The sequence below is a fragment of the Pelophylax lessonae genome (genome assembly GCF_965119305.1).
Source record: "Pelophylax lessonae genome assembly, chromosome: 8".
Lineage (NCBI taxonomy): Eukaryota > Metazoa > Chordata > Amphibia > Anura > Ranidae > Pelophylax > Pelophylax lessonae.
Window position 1 is genome coordinate 29,986,177 of NC_138775.1, and position 24,960 is coordinate 30,011,136.

The 24,960-nt window shown below is 44.1% G+C and overlaps 1 protein-coding gene across 2 annotated transcripts in view; it reads right to left on the reverse strand.

Annotated features, from left to right (window-relative positions):
- The window catches only part of PODXL2 (podocalyxin like 2), a 39,373-nt gene extending 38,759 nt beyond the window's left edge, over positions 1-614 (reverse strand). Inside the window, exon 1 of one of the 2 annotated variants that reach the window (XM_082264732.1) lies at positions 527-614. The gene's annotated coding sequence lies outside the window, so the exon portion shown is untranslated. Of the gene's footprint in view, positions 1-80; positions 426-526 lie in introns of those variants that run through there. The other variant, XM_082264731.1, reaches the window with a different exon arrangement.
- Between the last annotated feature and the right edge of the window lie 24,346 nt (positions 615-24,960).

Here is a 24,960-nt window from a genome sequence, read left to right on the forward strand (position 1 = left end):
GGTGATATCAAAGAACACAAGGTGGTGATGGAGCAATGCAGTACCCTTCTGAAAATCCTTCTACCCAATTCTCCACTCACCTTTAAGGTGCAGTCGCTGATTTAACCGCAAGTGCCAGTCTACAGCCAGGCAGTGCTGGAATGAGGACTGGCATGGCAAAGCGATTAAGCAGCAGAAAACGCTCTTTGATCTGGTGAGGAGTGATAGCTCAGCAATCGGTTGGGTAGCAGTCAGCTCTGATGATATTGATCTATGATCAGCCTGCAAGGATACAGTTTCCTTGGCATCAAGATCCCAGGGAACGGGCACAGTGAAGCCGGGCAGCTTGGTCTGGGAGATCCGAGGCTACGCTAAGACCCCATCAACCATTCTTGGTCTTCGTATTGTGTCCACCCACCCTGAGCTGTCTGCTTTATCCCCCCCCTCCTCCTCCTCCCCCCCACAGCTGAGAGCGTAGCAGGTCCCCTGAGCACAGGATTCTCTCTGTCTGGTCCCTTGGATGTATAGAAGACATTCACTGACTCACCTCCTCCCTGCAGGGCTGGTGCAGTGGCTGTCTGCAGATCTTCCTCAATGCCTCATGGTCCTACTGCCCGCTGCCACTTCTGCATCCACCACCTGTTAAAGGGAAACTAGGATCTTTATCCTGGTTCTTTTATATAGTAAATTCAATCGCTATAATCACAAAGATGCTTTACCACTTAAGGACCGGAAGGTTTTACCCCCCTTAATGACCAGGCCATTTTTTGCGATTCGGCACTGCGTTACTATAACGGACAATCGCACGGTCGTGCGACATTGTACCCAAATAAAAATGATGTTTTTTTTCCCCCCACTTTCTTTTGGTGGTATATGATCACCTGTGCGATTTTTACTTTTTGCACTATAAACAAAAAAAAAAAACAAGAAATTCCCCCTGGGGATGGGACTATATAGGCAACCACACTTCCAAAATGAGTAAAAAGTATATATTTATTAATAACATATAAAATAGTGTAGATCATTGGATCAAACTATACAAGAGATAATGACAAAAAAACACAATGTAGTACAAAACATACAGTGGGTACGGAAAGTATTCAGACCCCCTTAAATTGCAGCCATTTGTTAAAATCATTTAAGTTCATTCTTCTTCCTCATGAATGTACACATAGCACCCCATACTGACAGAAAAACACAGAATTGTTGACATTGTTGCAGATTTATTAAAAAAGAAAAACTGAAATATCACATGGTCCTAAGTATTCAGACCCTTTGCTGTGACACTCATATATTTAACTCAGGTGCTTTCCATTTCTTCTGATCATCCTTGAGATGGTTCTACACCTTCATTTGAGTCCAGCTGTGTTTGATTATACTGATTGGACTTGATTAGGAAAGCCACACACCTGTCTATATAAGACCTTCCAGATCACAATGCATGTCAGAGCAAATGAGAATCATGAGGTCAAAGGAACTGCCTGAAGAGCTCAGAGACAGAATTGTGGCAAGGCACAGATCTGGCCAAGGTTACAAAAAGATTTCTGCTGCACTTAAGGTTCCTAAGAGCACAGTGGCCTCCATAATCCTCAAATGGAAGACGTTTGGGATGACCAGAACCCTTCCTAGAGCTGGCCGTCCGGCCAAACTGAGCTATCGGGGGAGAAGATCCTTGGTGAGAGAGGTAAAGAAGAACCCAAAGATCACTGTGGCTGAGCTCCAGAGATGCAGTCAGGAGATGGGAGAAAGTTGTAGAAAGTCAACCATCACTGCAGCCCTCCACCAGTCGGGGCTTTATGGCAGAGTGGCCCTACGGAAGCCTCTCCTCAGTGTAAGACACATGAAAGCCCGCATGGAGTTTGCTAAAAAAACACCTGAAGGACTCCAAGATGGTGAGAAATAAGATTCTCTGGTCTGATGAGACCAAAATATAACTTTTTGGCCTTAATTCTAAGCGGTATGTGTGGAGAAAACCAGGCACTGCTCATCATCTGTCCAATACAGTCCCAACAGTGAAGCATGGTGGTGGCAGCATCATGCTGTGGGGGTGTTTTTCAGCTGCAGGGACAGGACGACTGGTTGCAATCGAGGGAAAGATGAATGCGGCCAAGTACAGGGATATCCTGGACAAAAACCTTCTCCAGAGTGCTCTGGACCTCAGACTGGGCCGAAGGTTTACCTTCCAACAAGACAATGACCCTAAGCACACAGCTAAAATAATGAAGGAGTGGCTTCACAACAACTCTGTGACTGTTCTTGAATGGCCCAGCCAGAGCCCTGACTTAAACCCAATTGAGCATCTCTTGAGAGACCTAAAAATGGCTGTCCACCAACGTTTACCATCCAACCTGACAGAACTGGAGAGGATCTGCAAGGAGGAATGGCAGAGGATCCCCAAATCCAGGTGTGAAAGACTTGTTGCATCTTTCCCAAAAAGACTCCTGGCTGTATTAGATCAAAAGGGGGCTTCTACTAAATACTGAGCAAAGGGTCTGAATACTTAGGACCATGTGATATTTCAGTTTTTCTTTTTTAATAAATCTGCAACAATGTCAACAATTCTGTGTTTTTCTGTCAGTATGGGGTGCTATGTGTACATTCATGAGGAAGAAGAATGAACTTAAATGATTTTAGCAAATGGCTGCAATATAACAGAGTGAAAAATTTAAGGGGGTCTGAATACTTTCCGTACCCACTGTACATTAGAATACAGTAGTTTTGTACTACATTTTGTTTTTTGTCATTATCTCTTGTATAGTTTGATCCAATGATCTGTTTTATATGTTATTAATAAATATATACTTTTTACTCATTTTGGAAGTGTGGTTGCCTATATAGTCCCATCCCCAGGGGGAATTTCTTGTTTTTTGCAGCATCTAGGGATGATGGCAACCCACATCCAGGGTTTCCTCTAAGTGGGAATTTGCAACATTATAAACAAAAAAAAAGAGCAACAATTCTGAAAAAATAAATAATATTTTTCACTTTCTGTTATATAACATTCCAAAAAGAAAAAATGCAAAAATCTAATTTTTTCATCATTTTAGGCCAATTTGTATTCTGCTACATATTTTTGGTAAAAAAATATTGCAATAAGCGTATTTTGATTGGGTTGCGCAAAAGTTATCGCGTCTACAAACTAGGGGAAAGATTTATGTCATTTTCATTTATTTATTTATTTTTTACTGGTAATAACTGGTAATGATAATGGTGGTGATCAGTGATTTTTAGCGGGACTGCAACATTGTGGGGGACAGATCGGATCCCTAATTGACATTCTTTACATTTTTTACATTTTTGGGGGGACCAGTGACATTACTACAGTAATCAGTGCTAAAAATAAGCAATATTACTGTAATAATGACACTGGCAGGGAAGGGGTTAACCCAGGGTCGATCAAAGGGTTAAATGTGAGCCTAGGGGGGTGTTTTCTAACTGTGAGGGGGGATAGGCTTAATGGATTAACACAGGGACCTGTGTTCCTAAATAGGAGAAACACAGGAGCCCTGTGATGATAACTGACAGAACAACGGTCTGCCGTGTTTACAACGGCAGACCACCGTTCTGTCTTCCCGGGGAGTGATCGTGGGTGCCCAGAGGCAATCGCAGCCGCCGGCCCCGCAGATCAGCTTCCCCTCTCAAGAATCACCACACGCGTGCCCCCCATGCTCGCTCCCGAGGAGCGGCGTATGGGTACGGCGATTCGCACAGCTGAGCCAGCCTGCCGCAGTATATCTGCGGCGGGCGGTCGGCACGTGGTTAACCAGTTCCAGTCCGGGCCAATTCTAGATATTTCTCTTATACATATATTTTCTTTCTTTTTTTTACTAGAAAATTTCTTAGAACTCCCAAACATTATTAATATATTTTTAGGCAGAAACCCTGAAGAATAAAATGGTGGTTGTTGCAGTTTTTTATGTTGCATGATATTTGCGCAGCTTGTTTACCAAACACAAATTTACAAAAACAAACACACTTTTAAGAGCCGGTTCACATTAGAGCGATCCGACTTGCCGGGGCGACCTCACAAGTCGCGGTGCGCAGCTCGCACCGCGACCTCGGAGCGGCCGGCACGGACTTCATAACATTGAAGTCAATGCAGGTCGCTCCGGGTCGCCCCAAAGAAGCTCCGGACCCTTTTTCTAAGTCGGAGCGACTTGTGTCGCTCCTATTAGAACGGATCCACAGCTTCTCTATGGCAGGCGACCTACGGCGACCTGTCAGGCGACCAGGTCGCCTGACAGGTCGCCCTAGTGTGAACCGGCTCTAAGAGTATGGGAATTTTTTTTTTTTTAATCATACTTACCTAGGTGGATGCTTCATCTGTCCTCCGTCGCCTATAAGACTGAGAACTGAGCGATCAAACATCGCCGACCGCTCGGTTCCCACAGCTCCCTGAGCAGAGAGCTGATGACTATCAGTCGCCATCGCTCTGCTCTACCTAGCCTCTGCGCTCACTGAAGCACTGGACTGTGGGGGGGGGGGCAGGAGTGGCGGTCCAGGCATGTGGGTGGATCCCGACTTTATTTTTGCGATCTTGCCCAAGCCTGAACCTGCCCACTGTCTGCTGAAAACGGGTCACAGGAGTGCACAACGAACTGCACTCCTGTGATCCATAGGAGAAGTACAGCCAAATGAGCTTTGGCTGTACTTCTCCTCTAAAGTGGTAGTACACTCTGTTGCACCAATTGTACCTACAGGTAAGCCTATGATAAGGATTACCTGTAGTTACTGTGTAACTTACTTGCACAGTTTAGGAGATGTTCAGAGTGCATGCAGCCGGTGACATCACAGACGTATGCACCCTGAAGGTCCGGCTTACAGTACAGATGCACAGGAGAGACGTCATCGCGCCCCCTGCCACTCATGTAGCCTGATGCTGCGAACCCGGAATTAAGACCGGGTTATAATGGAAACCCTCTCAGCGGTGACAGCACAGCGCTGGAGGGCTTCACTTTAAGGTAAGTTTCTTATAATGTGCTAGTATGCGATGCATTCTAGCACAATATAACATTGCCTTGCAGGGAACACAATATAATACCCAATTTTTTTTTTTTTTGTAAAACATAAAAGATAATGTTACGTCGAGTAAATAGATACCTAACATGTCACACTTTAAAACTGCGTACGCCTGTAGAATGGTGCCAAATCACAGTACATAAAAATCTCCATAAAGCGACACTTTAAAAGCTTTTACAGGTTGCTAGTTTAGAGTAAAACGGGAGGTCTGGTATTAGAATTATTGTTCTTACTCTGACATTTGTGGCAATACCTCACATGTGTGGTGCAATCGCTGTTTACCTATGAACGCGTTCAATTGCTTTTGCACGTGAGAGCGAGGGGACAGGCGCTTTACAATTTGTCTCAATTTTATTTGATATTTTAAAAAAAAAAAGTGTAACACCGTACCTTTACATTTTTCTTTTTTGATCAACTTTATTGCTATCACAAGAGATCTTCAACATCCTTTGTGAATACATGGGCCGTGACAGCAGGGCTGGCCTAAGACATTGTACTGCCTGGGACCAAGTATGAAATGTTGCCCTACCCCTCAAAAAAAAAAAAAAAAATCATGCTCACCAAAAACCTCCCACATCCATTATTTTATATAAATATAAAATGTAGAAACTATTATATATTCTGTTATCTTCTTCCATAACTCACCACTAGACCGGTCCACCAAACACCCCCTGTCTGTCCTCAGTCCTCCTGTCACTCCTGTGTCTGCCGTGAGCACCGCCCTAGAAGATCCATCATGCCCTGCATGAGATGGAGTGCGCTGATATCTGACGTCATTGCGCACACCCGGATCACATGAGGGACGTTCCCAGGAGGAGACACTCCGCTTCCTCATACTCATCGGTTTGCAATACAGGCGGCAGTATGAGATGGGGAAATGCCTCCCGTAACATGCGGCAAACTGATGACACATAAAACTGCTGAAAAAAAAAAAATATTGGGCATCAATTTGAAATGCCACCCGTAACACGCGGCAAAGTGATGACACAAAAAACTGCAGGAAAAAAAAAAATCTTGGGCGTCAGTTGGCCGCCCTTCTCAAAGTTCTACCTGGGTCCAGTAGACCCAGTGGGACCCATGGTAGGGCCGTCCCTGTGTGACAGGTCCTTTTTATGGAGAGATCTGGGGTCTATTAGAACCCAGATCTCTCCTCTGGCCTCCAAAGCATCGGATCAAACTGGGACCGGTTAGATCAGACGCTTTCACAAGCCTGTAACGGGTTGTTTACATGAAAGAGAAACCAGAAGTCACAAAACCCTCGCAGCTTCCGATTTCTGACATCACACAGTGGGAGGAACAACATCAAATCCTCTCACTGTTTCTTAGGAACTGGATGATCATGGGATGGGAGAGCCCAGTAAAGGCAGTGACGGCGCAGGAGGGTGGGGGCACAATAAATTACATGACAATCGCAGCAAAACCACAAAGCGTTTTAGGTGCCATTGAAAATAATGGCACCTTAACCTGCTTTTTTCTATTGCAGTGCATTTTGAGATTGCGGGCAAAATCTCAGTGATTCTGCCGAAATCCCAAAACGCTCAGGTGTGAAAGGGGATTTAAGATGGCCATACATGGATAGAATTTAGACTGAAAATATTTGCTTTCAAAACGTTTCTTTTTTTTCTACTGGTTAATGGGGACAAATCGTCTGTCGTTTTCGTTACAAGAAAAATTGAACAATAAGGATGGAAAATATTCTTTCTGAACAAGTAATATCCTGACTGAATGTGATTCTGGGAAAAAATCATACCTATAGTATGCACGTGAAACATACCTATACATTTATATAAATTCTCTTTTATTATTATTATTAATTTATCATAATCAATAAAAGAAACCTGTTTAACCACTTAAGCCCCAGCTCTATTCCGGACACTTTTTGTTTACAAGTTAAAACCAGTATTTTTTCCTAGAAAACTACTTAGAACCCCCAAACATTATATATATTTTTTTAGCAAAGACTCTGGAAAATAAAATGTCGGTCATTGCAAAATTTTTTGTCACGCGGTATTTGCGCAGCGATCTTTAAAACGCCATTTTTTTGGAAAAAAATTTAAAAATCACATTTCACTGCATTTAAAAAATACTAAACAGTAAAGTTAGCCCATTTTTTTTGTATATTGTGAAAGATGATGTCACGCCGAGTAAATAGATACCCAACATGTTACGGTTTAAAATTGCGCCCCCCCGTGGGATGGCGACAAACTACGGTCAATAGAGATCTCAATCTGCGACACTTTAAATTTATTTAACGGTTACCAGTTTAGAGTTAGAGTGTAGCTCTTTTTTTTAATTATTGCCAACGCATTGGCGATCGCTGCGATACCTCACATGTGTGGTTTGAACAGCGATTTCATTCGCGGCTCGACTTGCGTATACGTTTTTTTTGTGCGCGAGCTAATGGTGACGGGGGCGGCTAAATTTTTTTTTTTTTTTTCCTATTCATTTTTTCTTTTTTTTTAACTTTATTACAGGTTTAAAAAAAAAAAAAAAAATCTGATCACTTTTATTGCTGTCACAAGCAATGTAAACATACCTTGTGACACCAATATGTAGTGACAGGTACTCTTTATGGAGGGATCGAGGGTCTAAAAGACCCTAGACCCCTCCACTACACTTCCCTGTATGCAAAACGCCGAAAACTGCATTTTTGCATACAGCCGTTTTTCAAATCTGCCGCCTTTTGCAGCACAGTAACCCGGAAGTGACGTCATGGACGCCGCCTCCGGGTTACGTCATCGGAGACCCGATCGATGCCGTTTCCGGCATTCATCGGGACTCCATCCAGCCGGCGGAACGTGCCCCGAGCAAAGCCACGGAAGGCGGCGGGAGGGGGGGGACATCCCCTCCCGCTCACCCGGGTAACGATCGAGCGGCTCCCGAGCCGCATCGGTCGTTACCGACGGAAAGCCGACCGTCGGCTTCAAACCACGGTACCGGGATGGTGTCTCTAGCTAGAGACATCATCCTGGTATAACCCCGCAAAGTCAGCCGACGTACCGGTACGTTGATATGCGGTAAGTGGTTAATACATCCAGGAATCCATTTTAGCAGAAGGTCTGGATAAAATTTTTATAGGCTTTTGAATAACATTGGTTGACTCAATGATGACATTGCTGAAATGCACTAATAAATTATTTTTCACTGTGCATGTGTAGGCAGGTGTTGTCTAACTTCTCCACTGCAGGTGGCGCTCAACTGCAGAGGGAGAGGAAGTCAAGAGGAACATGCTTCCTCTATGGCAGTGGTTCTTAACCTGGGTTTGATCAAACCCCAGGGGTTCGGTGAGTCAGTCTCAGGGGTTCGGCGGGGGGGCAACAGGACAATTGCTCCCCCCGAGAAAATATTACTGATTGTGAGTAGGGATGATCGAACTTTTGAAGAGTTCGGTTCGACCAGAACACCCGAACTTCACGAAAGTTCGGCCCGGATTTCAGAACCCCATTGAAATCAATGGGACCCGAACTTCTGTAATCAAAAAACACCATTTTTAAGCCCTAAAACCCAATAAATGCCCCTAAAAAGTGCCTAGGGTTCTGGGTCATGCCCCATTAACTATTAATCACACAAAAAAAAGTTCTTAAAACATGTGAAGTTTCAGCTCTGTAGCATGTCCAGAACCATAAAAAAAAGATCGTTTGTATTAGAAAACTTTAAGCACAGGAATATGGCTTCTCTGCTGTAACACCTTGCCGGTTTAATAGCAGGCATTTTTTTGGGTTCTTTGCAGTCAGGAAAAACATCTGAACTTGTGTATAGTAGTACTGTGCACAAGTTCTGATGTTTTGCCTGCCTCCAAAATTCCCCAAAAAATGCCAGCAAAAACACACCTGGGCATTTTTTTTTTTGACGCTAGCGTTTTTTTTGGCATTTTTTGGGGTTCTTTTGAGGCAGGCAAAACATCTGAACATGTGTATAGGGGGGATATATAGACATATATGTCTGAATATATACCCCTAGACATATATAGGTGTGATAGTAGCAGAAATAAATGCTTGCGCTAATGAAATCATTTACAGTAATATATTTCTGCTACTATCACACCTATATATGTCTAGGGGTATATATTCAGACATATATGCCTATATATACACCCTATACACATGTTCAGATGTTTTGCCTGCCTCAACAGAACCCCAAAAAATGCCAAAAAAAACGCTAGCGTCAAAAAAAAAAAATGCCCAGGTGTGTTTTTGCTGGCATTTTTTGGGGAATTTTGGAGGCAGGCAAAACATCAGAACTTGTGCACAGTACCACTATACACAAGTTCAGATGTTTTTCCTGACTGCAAAGAACCCAAAAAAATGCCTGCTATTAAACCGGCAAGGTGTTACAGCAGAGAAGCCATATTCCTGTGCTTAAAGTTTTCTAATACAAACGATCTTTTTTTTATGGTTCTGGACATGCTACAGAGCTGAAACTTCACATGTACACTTTTTAGACCCCCCAGACACTAAATCCAAAGTAAAAATCAAAAAATCTCTCTTTTTTTTTTTTTTTAATTTTTCAATAATTGGCTTTTTTATCAAAAATGACAATTTTTAAGAACTTTTTTTGTGTGATTTTGTGTCTGGGGGGTCTAAAAGGTGTACCTGTGAAGTTTCAGCTCTGTAGCATGTCCAGAACCCCAAAAAAAGATCATATAAGTGTAAAAGAGGGGTCCCACCATCCCTGCTCTACTGAAAAATTATCTTTTTTCTGGTTCTGGACATGCTACAGAGCTGAAACTTCACAGGTACACTTTTTAGACCTCCCAGACACTAAATCCAAAAAAAGTCATGCCTGCCTCCAAAAATGCCCGATAAATGCAAGAAAAAGCGCCGTAGAGAAGCCGTATTCCTGTTCTAATAAAAATTATAAGAAAATGCTAATTTTTGGGGGGTTCTGGACATGCTACAGAGCTGAAACTTCACATGTACACTTTTTAGACCCCCCAGATACTAAATCCAAAGTAAAAATCAAAAAATCTCTTTTTTTTTTTTTTTTTTTTTAATTTTTCAATAATTGGCTTTTTTATCAAAAATGACAATTTTTAAGAACTTTTTTTGTGTGATTTTGTGTCTGGGGGGTCTAAAAGGTGTACCTGTGAAGTTTCAGCTCTGTAGCATGTCCAGAACCATAAAAAAAAAGATCGTTTGTATTAGAAAACTTTAAGCACAGGAATATGGCTTCTCTGCTGTAACACCTTGCCGGTTTAATAGCAGGCATTTTTTTGGGTTCTTTGCAGTCAGGAAAAACATCTGAACTTGTGTATAGTGGTACTGTGCACAAGTTCTGATGTTTTGCCTGCCTCCAAAACCCCCCAAAAAATGCCAGCAAAAACACACCTGGGCATTTTTTTTTTGACGCTAGCGTTTTTTTTGGCATTTTTTGGGGTTCTTTTGAGGCAGGCAAAACATCTGAACATGTGTATAGGGGGTATATATAGGCATATATGTCTGAATATATACCCCTAGACATATATAGGTGTGATAGTAGCAGAAATATATTACTGTAAATGATTTCATTAGCGCAAGCATTTATTTCTGCTACTATCACACCTATATATGTCTAGGGGTATATATTCAGACATATATGTCTATATATTCCCCCTATACACATATTCAGATGTCATGTCTGACATCAAACATGTCCTCAAAAAAGCACTGGCAGTGGCAGCCCCTGCAGCATTAAAAAATGCTTGCTGGTGAGAAGCCACATACCTGTCCCGAAGCAGAGAAATGATCATTTCTCTATAGCGGTCACCCTGCTATGGAAGGGTTTTGTCACCCTGCCATAGCAGTCACTGTCAGTTAACCCTACACTACACTACGGTCCCCTGACACTTAACACTTTCCCTACAGAAACTAAATTTTTGAAGCTAACTTAAGTGTAAAGGAGCACTCTAACTACACTAGATATCCCTTTCCTCACACTAAAAATAGCTAAATGACACTTTTAAAGTAAAATTAACAGAACTGCTTCCACTCTCTTCCATGTCCAGTATAACAATGCTGGGAATATGGCGGGGGCGATCTTATATACTGGGGGCGTATTCACTAATGATTGGTCTAGGGACCCCCTAGTCACTCCAATCACATTCCTAGCATTCTCCTGCCCCCTCAATTGGCTTTTGCTAATGGTTCTGGTCCAATCACGGGCTTTTAAAGCCCATTTCCTGAAGCATTGCATTTTGGGCGGTTCTGGTTGCCGAATTCCGAACTTTTTGGGCAAAAAGTTCTAAATTCGGCCGAACCTCGAACACCCAATGTTCGGGCCGAACCGATGGTGGACCCGAACCGTTCGATCATCCCTAATTGTGAGGGCAAACCCCCCCCCCCAAAAAAAAACAGAGCTGCGGTCGGGACGACTCACAGCCATTACACATAGACACTTGACGCTCTGCCCCCTGTACCTCCCCCAGCAGGTTGCTTGCTGCTTGAGTGGGCGGGATGGGGATGTACCTGACCACGGAGATCGTGCCCGCCTGGAAGAGGGAAGTGTGAGCAGCTGAGCAGAGGGAGCCGAGTGAATGTTCCTGGAGGTAGGCTCAGCTAGCTGTACATGGTGGATTAGTTTGCAAGCACCTCTATGCTAAGTCTGCTAAATAACTGCAGCTTAGCATAGAGGTGCTGTTAGCTGACAAATGGAAATGCATGTCCTTTTCATTTAGCTCAATAAGCATTGTGAATGCCCCCTGGTGTGTGCCCTCCTGATACCCCATGGTATGCCCTCCCAACACCTCCCCCCCAGTGTGTTCCCTCTTGACACCCCATGGTATGTCCTCCCAACCCCCCCAGTGTGTGCCCTCCTGATACCCCATGGTATGCCCTCCCAACACCTCCCCCCAGTGTGTGCCCTCCTGACACCCCATGGTATGCCCTCCCAACCCCCCACCCCAGTGTGTGCCCTCCTGACACCCCATGGTATGCCCTCCCAATCCCCCCAAGTGTGTGCCCTCCTGACACCCCATGGTATGCCCTCCCACCCCACCCCAGTGTGTACCCTCCTGATACCCCATGGTATGCCTTCCTAACCCCCCCCCCCCCCAGTGTGTGCCCTCCTGGCTCCCCCAGTGTGTGCTCTCCCAACCACTGATGTATGCCCTCCTGACACCCAGTGTGTGGCCTCCTGACTCTCCACTGGTGTGTGCCCTCACTACCCTCCCCCACAGTGTGTGTCCTCCTGACCCTCCCCCCAGTGTATGCCCTTCCAACCCCCTGGTGTGTGCCCTCATAACCCCCCCCCCCGGTGTGTGCCCTCCTGACCCTCCCCTGGTGTGTGCCCTCCCAGCCCCCTGGTGTGTGGCTTTACTGATCCCTGTACACTGTCCTATCCTCTGTCCTGTCAACTCCTGTCCTCTGCCCTATTCTCTGTACACCATCCTACAGCCTACTGACCACTCTATCCTTCCCTACAATCAACTGACCCGTATACACTGCCCTACATGCTACTGGCCTCTGTACACTGCCCTACATCCTACTGACCTTTCTACACCTTCCACACCCTAAAAACTACTGACCCCTATACACTGCCCTACATGCTACTGACCTCGCTACACTGCCCTACAAACTACTCACTACTGCACGCTGCCCTACAGTCTACTGACCTCTGTACACTGCCCTACAGCCTACTGACCTCTGTACGCTGCCCTACAGCCTACTTACCTCTGTACGCTGCCCTACATACTACTGACCTCTGTACATTTTACTTTGTATGATACGTTTAATTCAGTTCTGTAAACAACACCTTATTTTCTGGCAGTGCCCCTCCGAGACTAGACTCATAAAATCATATTTTATTTTTCCAATTAAGAAGGGTTCGGTGAATGCGCATATGAAGCTGGTGGGGTTCAGTACCTCCAACAAGGTTAAGAACCACTGCTCTATGGTTTCCTGGGTCACTGGGGAAGCTAGTTGGTGGCCATCTTGGGTCAGGCAGAGTTTATTTAAGACCCTGCCTCCCGGGCTTGACATGCATTTCACATATGGGTAGTGTAGGAACAGGTCAACCGTCTGTCAGTGACAGAATTAACGATAGAAAGAGGTTTCACACAAGTAGGGAAAGAGCAGTGAGCGCTATGCTTCCTAGAAACCTCCCAACTTGGGCATAGACCAGCCGAGACCTGCTCCTACACTGTTTGCTGCAACATACTGTAAGTGCGCCTGGTCGGGTTGACTTCCCTCCGGATAGTTGTACTTGTTTGAGCTACTATTGTAATACAGTTTTTTTGCTACATCTGGACTCTGCGTGTTTTCTGCCGCTACACCACGCTGCACTTTTCCACACATGGATAACCTTAGCCTTTATAAATCTGCATATAAATTTCAATAATTGAAAAATGGAACAGCACGCCAGTAACAATGGGAATGTGTAATTAAAATGGCCTTCAGGTGTTAGTCGAAAATAACTCAAAATGTTGCTGAAAATCTACTATCCCTTCTCCAGTTACAAATGGATACATTCCAATTAAATGTGAATTTGGGCCTCCTATGACAGAAATATGAGTCTGCCATTGCTGATTTGGTCTTTAAAGTGATCAGGTTCCAGAACTGTCATTGTAAGCTAAACATAGACTTTTTTGTTCAGTCTGCAGGCTGAGGGAAAGAAATCTAACATATTCCTTCATCAATGCTAAACAGGATTGACAAATCTTTAGCTGCAGGCTATTGTATTCTGAAAGCCGGTGCTGAAAACTGTCAGAATATCCAAACAGTGTCTGCATCTGATTGGATGCAGGTGCTGTTCGGCCAACACATTTCCACCTTGCCCCTTTGAGAAAAATCAACTGTTCATTCAACATTTGTCAAGCCAGGCAGTGCCAACTGAGGCACCTACAGCTTTAATGTCGGAATTTGAGACATGTATGGAAAAACTTTAATCCCAGCTTCAGTTAAGTCACTGATTTGAAACAGGTATGCAGCCAGTGGAGTCAAGCACTGCATACTTAACCCCTTTGAGCCGGCTCCTCCCAGCCCTTTAAAGGGTTGCTGATGATGGGATGCAGGGTGGGATTTACGGTCATGTGACCAACAGGATTGGCTGTTACGGCAGTCACATGATCGGAAAGCTCTAGATCACAAGCAGCTTTCCATTAGCTTCTGGTAACTGTAACATGTTGATGGGGACTATTACCCACAACCCTGAGCTGTGGTTGTGGGGATGTGCGGGCAGGGTGCTTATTGGAATCTGGAAGCCCCCTTTAAGAAAGGGGGCCCCCACCCTATGTGAATGAGTATGGGGTACATAGTACCCCTACCCATTCACCCAAAAAAAAAAAAAAAACCAGAATAGTGTAAGAAAAACAGGAGGCTGTTTTTGACAAGTCCTTTATTTAAAATGAGTAATGTCCCCCGTGGTAGCTCCGACGTCAATCATGATGGCAGTCGCTACCGCCGAACCGATAAAAAACAAACAAACGGTCTTCCCCCAACAAAGGCTATGGCCATTTTGGCAGCTCCAGTGTCTGACAATTCTTATATAATTATGGGGCGTGGCTATGCGGTGACATCACCCAGAGACCCCGCCCCCTTATGACATCCCGGACCCATCATGCCGGGGGCGGTGATGTCAAAAAGAAGCAGGGACATCATTCATGTTTAATAAAGGACTTGTCATAAACCGCCTTCTGTTTTTGTAACACTACACTGTTTTTTTTGGGGGTGAATGGGTAGGGGTGCCACCTTTCTTGTTCCCATCAACATGGCTCAAAGCAATGGCTCGCTCGCCCCCCCCCCCCCCCCCGTCCCATCCCCCCGTTCTGGCCTGCCAGGCTGCATGCTCAGGTAAGGGTCTGATACGGATTTGGGGGGGGGGTATGTTATTTTTTTTTTTATTATTATTATGGCGTGGGGGTTTCTCCTCAAAATCCATACAAGACCTGAAGGGCCTTGTATAGATTTTAGAGGGACCCCAGTTCATTTTTTTTCCCAAAAAATTTTCCATTGCTAACATTGCCTTTGAGCACATGTCAAATGTCACAAGTCAGATCAGTTAAGATGCTGATCCAATTTGGATGTGACTTCCATTAAAGTCAATGGGCTTAAATAGTAGGACCAAGGTAGTGCAGGAACCCTTTCAAAAGTCAGACCAATACATGTTGGACCAGTTAAAACGGCTCTCATAAGGAAAAATTGATTTTTACATGTCATGCGACATGTATTGGTCTGACTTTTGAAAGAAGCCCCAAAGAGCAGCTTTAACAACTTGCTGACTAGGCCTTTTCTGAAACTTTTTGTTTAAAAGTTGAAATCAGTATTTTTTGCTAGACAATGACTTAGAGTCCCCAAACATTATATATTTTTTTAGCAGAGACACTAGAGAATAAAATGGCGATTGTTGCAATATTTTTTAAAAAATACTAAACAGTAAAGTTAGCCCATTTTTTTTTGTATATTGTGAAAGATATTGTCACGCCGAGTAAATAGATACCCAACATGTTATGGTTTAAAATTGCGCCCCCCCGTGGGATGGCGACAAACTACGGTCAATAGAGATCTCAATCTGCGACGCTTTACATTTATTTAACGGTTACCAGTTTAGAGTTAGAGTGTAGCTCTTTGTTTTTTAATTATTGCCCACGTTCTGGCGATCGCGGGGATACCTCACATGTGGGGTTTGAACAGCGATTTCATTCGTGGCTCGACTTGCGCATACGTTTTTTTTCGTGCGTGAGCTAACGGTGACGGGGGTGGCTACATTTTTTTTTTTCCCATTTATTTTATTTATTTTTTTAACTTTATTAAAGTTTTAAAAAAAAAAAAAATCTGATCACTTTTATTGCTGTCACAAGCAATGTAAACATCCCTTGTGACAGCAATATGTGTGACAGGTACACTTTATGGAGGGATCGAGGGTCTAAAAGACCCTCGACCCCTCCACTACACTTCCCTGTATGCAAAACGCCAAAAACTGCATTTTTGCATACAGCCGTTTTTTAAAACTGCCGCCTTTTGCAGCACAGTAACCCGGAAGTGACGTCATGGACGCCGCCTCCGGGTTACGTCATCGGAGACCCGATCGATGCCGTTTCCGGCATTCATCGGGACTCCATCCAGCCGGCGGACGTGCCGGCTGGGTGCTCGGGGCTCCCGGTGGGACGGGAGCCCCGGTAAAAGCCACGGAAGGCGGCGGGAGGGGGGGGGGACGTCCCCTTCCGCCCCCCCGGGTAACGATCGAGCGGCTCCCGAGCCGCATTGGTCGTTACCGACGGAAAGCCGACCGTGGGTTCTAAACCACGGTACCGGGATGGTGCCTCTAGCTAGAGGCATCATCCCGGTATAACCCCGCAAAGTCTGCTGACGTTAATTAACTTCAGTTTGCGGTAAGTGGTTAATTAATTAAAAACAAAGCAAAACACAATATTTACCACAATTTTATGTATAATGAGAAAGATGATGTCATGCCGAGTAAATAAATAGCTAACACGTTACGCTTTAAAATTACGCACACTCGTGGAATGGCGACAAACTATGGTACTTAAAAAGCGATGGTTTAAACATTTTTACAGATTACCAGTTTAGAGTAAAGGCCCGTACACACGTACCGATCGTCGGCATACAAACGTCGGCGGACGAAAGATCTGCCGATTGTACGCGTGTTAGTATGGTGCCTCCGACAGATGTCTGCGCACAATCCGCGGACAAAAGTCTTTCTTGCAAACATGAAAATTTTTGTCTGCGGACACCAGAACGGACGATTGTTCGCCTGTCAGTACAGAATTCGGCCGACAGACTGCAGATTTGCAAGACTGGGCATGCTCAGAAAATTAAAAACACAGGGAAAGTTAACCATTACATGACATCACTTCTGCAGTCAGCTGAAGTCTGCAGACAAAATTCTTGTGCTGTCCTTGTGCTGTCTTTGCACTTTTCAACAGACACCGACATCCCGGGGAGAAAAGACGAACATTTGTATGCCGACCATCGGTACGTGTGTACGGGGCTTTACAGAGGAGGTCTTGTACTAGAATTATTGCTCTCGCTCTAACGTTCACGGCGATACCTCACATGTGGTGCAAACATCGTTTATATATGCTTGCACAACTGACATATGTGTTCGCACAAAAGCACAGAGGGACGGGGCGCTTTACTTTTTTTTTTTCTTATTTAATTGACTTTTTATTTTTTATTTTTATATTGTCCTTTTATTTATTTTTTATAATCACTTTTATTCCTATAGCAAGGAATGTAAACATCCCTTGTAACAGAAAGAAGGATGACAAGTCTTCTTTATTGAGAGATCTGGGGTCAAAAAGACCCCAAATCTCTAATTTACCTTTAAGAGCAAAAGAAAAAAAAACGTTTTGTCTTTTTTTTTTTTCATAAAACAGTTTTCACCTTTTTCTCATCTTTTTTGAAAGCCACAGAATTGAAAATGAAAAGCAATTGTGAATAACCTACAAAATAGCTTTTGTACCATTTATAGAGGTCATATCAGCATTTTAGGGAAAATTGACTTTTCTCTGAAGAGCCACACAAACATTTTATGTACATAAAAAGCAAAGAGAACTATGGGAGCTTTTTATAAAATGACTTGAAATTTGACATTTCACCGAATGATGCCAGTTTTTCCCCTTTTTTCCCGCGGCTTGCTTTTCTGATAGAGGAGCGATATAACAATTGGGTAAGGCTAAACACTGTAGTCAGTAACACCGAACTTAGCAGGCAAGGTGAAAAGCAAGCAAAATCAAGCGGCTTACGTCTGCTGAAGTGTGGTGGTTTAAAATGAGATGGACAGAAGTTATAAACTAGACTCCAGGCATGCATCTAAATACAAAGTTGAGCTAAAGAAAAATTTTAGGTATGGCATTTTACGCATAGTTACATTCACCCAGCTTGGACCAATGTAAAGTTGTATATACCATACCTGTGGAGATCCCTCTACAACAGCCTTTCCCAATTTTCGTTACCCAAAGGAATCCCTAAGATAGCTTTCAGGTCTCGGGAAACCCTTACTAAAACCAATTCATTGAGGTTCAATGTCAAAAAAGCCTCTTACAATGGTGGTCACTGGTCAATAGAAAAAATGCCCCCCCCCCCCCCAGGGCCGGCCTTAGGTGTTCAGGCGCCCTGTGCGAGCTAATCCTGTGGTGCCCCACGCCACGCACGTGACACAACGCCCCCCCCCCGCACATTTTCTTGCACTTTTTTGCACTTTATTTTACTTTTCTTTTTTATGATCACTAACAACTTAGCCCCGCTTACATTAGAGACCCCTCACACTCACAGAGCCCCCCTTACATCAGAGACCCCCCCACACAGAGCCCCCCTTACATCAGAGACCCCCACACAGAGCTCCCCTTACATCAGAGACCCCCCACACAGAGCCCCCCTTACATCAGAGACCCCCACACTGAACCTCCAGGCCACAGTCGCTGCTTACCTCCCGCTGTGCGGCCTGATCATCTGCGAGCTGTGATGGCTGCACGGCGCCCCTGTTGCCCATGGCGCCCTGTGCGGCCGCACAGCTCGCACACCCCAAAGACCGGACCCTGCCCCCCCTCCCTACAGACAGCTACAAGATCTTCAATGCTATGCTTCAGGTTTTGCCAGGTGACTTTGACCCTGGAACTATGCAGGCAACATCAGATAGGAGGTCAATCAGTTACAATTTAAGGAACTCTTAATATCCTCCAGAGGAACAAAGGGGGTTCCAAGGATCCCTTGTTTAGAATGGCTGTTGAAAATCACAGTAGCAGACATCCCTACTCCAATAATCTCCCACTGATTTCCAAGCCCCACAATGATCAGCTGCCATTCAGAGAAGGCTTGCATTTTCTTAGTGTAGCACCCTCCTAGTTGGGTAAATTTAGCTTTTGGCTCTATATAATGTTTCAAGCAAAAAAATAATGATTTTTACATGCAAGTATAGAGGTGCCAGAATTACCTGGAAGTGGTTAATACGGCTTTCATGTCAGTAAAAAGGGTACCCCATATTTCTTAGAAAGTGTACTGTTTTTTTTTTTTTTTTTATTTCTTTTAATGGGCAGAGAATTTGTTACAGAATTAATTACAGAGAGCCCTATATGGACCTCCACACAGGGATCGTGGAAAGCGTCATGATGGGAGGACTGTAGGGACGACTGTTGACGTCTGACGCCAGCCTGGCAGATTGATGAGTGGGTTAAGCTCGGTAGAGATACAAAATAACAGATGGATAATTAGAGGTGAACTACAACAGAGATTTGCTAAATCAGATCAGTGTGGCATCTGCTGGCGGCGAATGCTGTCTTGCAGTCTGACTACGCCGTCACTCACAAATGTCCCTCTTTGCTAAGAAACGCAAATTTAGCCAATTTTTCTAATTTCCTTTTATTTCTGCCTTTTCTACAGAATGCCAGAGCATTTGGTTTTCCTTAGTCCTTTTTTTTTCCATCTCATTGTTTTGGCAAAATACAATTACCTGATGCATTTGTAACCATTCATAAAAAATAATTTGTAACAAAATAATAGGTAAAATTACTTTATATACCCCTTCAGTGATCACAAAGATGCACCAATATATAAAAAATGTATAAAACTTTATTCTTAACAATAAAAACACATTTTGCGTAAAATTGCTTCCATGTTGCAACCAATATTTATTTATCTGCTGAGAACATGTGTGACTTTTAGTTGAGATATAGAAATTAGGTCAACGCATTTCGCAGAGATCACAGCTTCTTCAGGACCTTCTATCTCTCAAATATGTACAAATGATCAAAAGAATAGGTTCTTAAGATAGAAAAACACATAAATAATTTTACAACACGAAAATACATAATTGGAATTACAGTTCTTCACAATAAACATTAGGTCCTGAAAAAAAAAAAAAATTATATATATTTTATATATACATAATGGGAATCCCCAGACAATAGAGAAAGGTGGTAAAGGAGGTGAGAAAAAGGAAGAAAGAAATTATTAATGACCTCAAAAGAGATTTTTTTTTCTCCAGAAGGACGGCACCTTCTTTGGCCAGCATCCACTCCCAGAATTTAGATTCTGGTTCAATGATGACAACCTATCACTTTGTGGCTTGCTAACAAAGTTACAATCTTTCAATATGATCAGGAAACTGAAAAATGTCTTATCCTGCCTGCAGCAGACTGCCAACCAAAACCTTGAATAATCTCGAGAACCTGGTCTCTGTGTTCCAGTAGAAGCCCTTTGTTCTGGGACAACAGGAATAGGTAGTCCAGATAGTGGTGTAGTCGTATGCCCTTCTTCCTGATCAAAGCCACCACAGCCAGCAAGACTTTGGAGAAAAAGTGAGGCGACGTTGAGAGTCCGAATGGCAGGCATGTAAACTGAAGGTGTTGATTACCCACTGCAAACTGGAGGAAACTCTGAAAAGAAGCGGTCACCGCCACATGAAAATAGGCGTCTTTCAAATCTATTGATATGAGCCAGTCGCCTGGGTGGATTGCTTGCTGAATAGAGTGCAGTGTCTCCATCTTGAAATTCTATTTTGAGATTAATTTATTGAGATGTGTGAGGTTGATGACTGATCTCCAGGACACTGACTTTTTCTTGAACAGGATTAGGGGTGAGTACATGCATTGAGATCTCTCGGGTACGGAAACTGGTATAACTGCCCCGTTCTAAGAGGGATTCGACAAAGCACAGGAGGACTTGTCTTTTTTTAGTGGACCGTGGAAGTTCTGTGGGAACGAAACTTAGCCAGGGGGAACTCTTGTAGGTCCATGCATGCCCCAGAGAAACCGTCCTGACGATCCGAACATCTGAGGCCACTCAGACCTGCCGAAAGCGGAGAAGATGTGTGCCCTCACTGGGCCTGACTGGACGGGCACAATCTCAAAAGGGCTTAGGGGCTTCCCAGCCCCCTGTAGGTACTCTTTTAACTTGTCTCTAAAAGGACAACTGGCATCGTCTCCAGTTTTTTCTAAATTCAGGCCCGGGCCTATAGTAATGTGCTTCCCTTGAGCGTTCTGAAAACTGGCTCCCTGCCTGAGTTTTTTCTCCGATTCAGCAAGCGACGATCCTGAGGTAGGGACCCCGACTTTCCCCTGTGGCTTGGGCTATGGTGCTGTCAAGCCTATTGCCAAAGAGAGAGCCACCCTCAAAGGGAATCCTCCGCCACAAACGGATAGAACGAGGACTGGCCCAAGACATTGTGCTGCCTGGGTCCAAGAATGAAATTCTGCCCCTCCCCCAAACGGCAATATCATTAATGATTGTGGAAATTTGCATGTTTTCTTCAGGCAGTTGTCTTGGAACGACACCAAACAAAAGTTCCAGCATCATCACCCTGCCCAGTGCAGATTGGTGATTCATCACCAAATATCACTTTCATTCAGTCATTCACAGTGCAGGATTGCTTTTCTTTGGCGCATTGTAACTTTATTTTTTTTTGTTTAGGTGTTAATGATGGTTTTTGTTTGGCTTTTCTGTATTTAAATCCCATTTCCTTTAGGCGGTCTTACAGTTCGGTCACACAGACATTGACTCCAGTTTTTGACCATTTGTTCCTCGTTTGTTTTGTTATGCATTTTCTGTTTCCATGGTATATTTCTCTAAGTTTTCTATCTTGATGCTTTGATGTCTTTCTTGGTTTACCAGTACGCTTCCCTTTAACAACCTTCCCATTTTATTTGTACTTGGTCCAGATTTTAGACACAGCTGATGAGGAACAACCAACATCTTTTGCAACATTCCCTGATGGTTTATTTACCTTCTTGAAGAAGTTTTATAATCCTCTCCTTTGTTTCAACTGATATCTCTTGTGTTAAAGCCATGATTCATGCCCATCAGGTTGGTGCAACAGCTCACCAAGGTGTGCAAGCACTCTTTGTTAACTGCAGACTAATAAACAGATGTAATCTGATGCAGATGTTTGTTTTAGAACTGCAAAGTACATGGTGATTCCATAATATTTTCCTCAGAATTGAGTGATTTCATATTTTTTTCCTCTGCTTAATCTGCAAAAACAGTTGCAATTGACTACAGTTTTCTTTCTTTTTTATTTTCTTTAAGTGTTTCTTAAAGCCAGAAGGTTGGAATGTTAAATGAAAATAATTTTGAGGCATGTCTGTGAATAGTTTATTTTTTACACAAACAATTGAATAAACATTTTCCAATAGTGGGGATTCCATACTTTTTTGCCATAGGTTGTAGTCTGCACAGCAGTATATAGATTGTGAGATTAAAAGGCAATGCATTGACCCACATAGTGCTTGTCAGCCGGTGTAACATTAAAACTGAAAATTTATATCAAATACATACCGTAATTTTCCTTTCCTGATGGACTCCATGGCAGCCTACTTGTGGGTTAGTCCCGCCTCCTCCTACCTCATAGGACCCCACTCCCATAAATTTCACTCTGCCCCAGAGACCATGTTCCATAAAATAGCCTCCTCCGGCAGATGGGTGGGGACTCCGGCTGCCATGGAGTCCATCAGGAAAGGAAAATTACGGTAAGTATTTGATATAAATTTTCAGTTTTCCTGACAGACTCCATGGCAGCCTACGTGTGGGAAATAACTAGCCAAACACACGAGGGTGGGCAATCTGCTGTTCAAAAGAAATTTAATTTGCGCCATCAACTGATAGTATCCGCAAACCAAAATCAACAGATAATAAAGAAGCTGGCTCGACACAATAATGAGCCATGAAAGTATGAATTGAGGACCATGAGGCCGCCTTGCATACAACTTCAGGAGCCACATGACGGAATGCTGCCCAAGAAGTCGACATTCCTCTTGTAGAATGCGCTGTCACAGCCTCTGGAGGAGCCAACCCTTTAGCTCTATAGGCCCACTGAATGGACTGGACAATCCAAGATGCGATCGTTCTAGACGAAGCACGCAAGCCTTTATTCTTCCCATAGAACAGGACAAACAGATAATCGTATGGCGGAAATTAGATGTGGCTTCCAGATATAGTTTCAGAATTTGCCCTACATCCAATGGATGAGTCGCAGAGTCAGAGGATCTGAATGTTGGCAAGACAATTTCCTGATTTTCATGAAAAATAGAGGATACTTTGGGATGTGAATCCAACATGGGAATCAGAACCACCCGATCCGGGGAAAAACGTCAAAAAGGGTTCTTTGCAACCCAAAGCTCCCAGCTCAGAGACCCTTTTTGCTGAGGTGACTGCCACCAGGAACGCTACTATAAGCGACAATTCTTTGAGGGAGAGTTGAACCAGGTTATCTCTTCTGAGGTCTGCAAAGAAATCCAGAACAAGTGGAAGATCCCACTTAGGGAATCTAGGCTTCCTTTGCGGTCTGAGCCTAGAGGCTCCTCTGAAAAATTGCCTCACTAGAGGATGCTTTGCCCAGGATGTTCCTGTGAAAGCCGAGATAGCTGACACTTGAACTCGAAGAGAGCTGACTGATAAAGGCAGATCCAGGCCAGACTGTAGAAAACTCAAAATGTGTTGAACCTTTGGAGCGCCTTGCACATCCATACTCCCGGTGATGTGAGACATGAACTTCTCCAGATCCTTTCGTAGACTCTATTTGTTCCAGCTCTCCTTGCATTCAACAGTGTGGAGATAGCTCCACTTGGACATCCTAATGCCTCCAGCCTTTCCCTTTCAAAAACCAGGCCATCAGGTGCAGATGGGTCGGGTAAGGGTGTAGCACCGTTCCCTGAGACAGGAGATCCTGCCTGGAAGGTACTGGAACTGGCTCGCGAAAGCTCAGCTGTAGTAGCATCGGAAACCAGGGCCTGTTCGGCCAATATGGGGCTATCACAAGAGCCTCCACTTCTTCCGACCTGAGTCTCGTCAGGAATCGAAGGACTGGAACTGGTGGGAAGGCGTAAGCCTTGTGAAACCTCCACTGCTCTGTTAGGGCATCCACCCCGAAAGCTTGTGGGCATTTGAATCTCGTGTAATACTTCTCCAACTTGAAGTTGCACGGGGAAGCGAACAGATCCACTTCCGGAAGGAACCCTAGGGATTTGAGCCACACATCGGCATGCAGACTCCACTCGTTGTTGTCTATGGAGACTCGTGATAAAAAATCCGCCTGGATGTTCTGTGTCCCTGGCAGATAAACCGCAGTGAGGTTGGATAAGTATTTCTGAGCCCAGACCATTATTGGCTCAACTTCTCTCAATAAAGAGTGACTGCGAGTTCCCCCTTGTCGCTTTATATACGACACTGCCGTCATGTTGTCCAGCCTCAGGAGGACAGATGTTCCTACTGTAAGGTGATGAAATGCTTGGAGAGCCTGAAACGCTGCCCGAAGCTCCAAGATGTTCAAAACTTCCCTGTGTAACCGAGGATTCCATTTGCCCTGGGCTATCTCTGATAGGCAGTGAGCGCCCCAAACTGTGTTTCTGACGTCCGTGGTTATCGTGACCCAAGAGATGGGAAGGATAGAATGGCAATTGAGTAGATTCCTCTTCTGCAACCACCACAGGAGACTGTCCCACATTACTGGGGAAATCCAAATTAGATGATCCATCTCGCCTGGGCACCATTGGCGAAGAAATCCTGTTTGAAAAGGACGCATCCTCCATTGAGCCCATTTCACCATAGGTGTCGTGGCCACCATAGTACCTATTATTTTGAGGCACTGTGAGGCCCGGAGATGAGATGATGACATGGCCAGCTGTAGTCTGTCTCTGATAATCGGGATTTTCTCTAGAGGCAAGGAGATGGTGTCCTTGACTGTATTGAATTCAACCCCTGTGTGGGCTCCAACTGGCTCTTTTCCAAGTTTAGCAACCAGCCGAACTCGAGAAGAGTCACCGTGACTAGATCTCTGTGAACCAGGAGTTGCTCTTGATCTTGCGACAGAAGTAGTAAGTCGTCTAAATAATGGTGAAGACGAACTCCCTTGATTCTGATCAGGGCTACCACAGCCAATAAGAGTTTTGAAAATACTCTAGATGTTGTGAGCCCGAATGGGAGACATGTAAACTGAAGATGGTTTTGATCCACAGCAAACCGCAGGTATTTCATGAACTCTGTTGCTATAGGCACATGGAAATATGCATCCTTCAAGTCTATTGATACAAGCCAATCT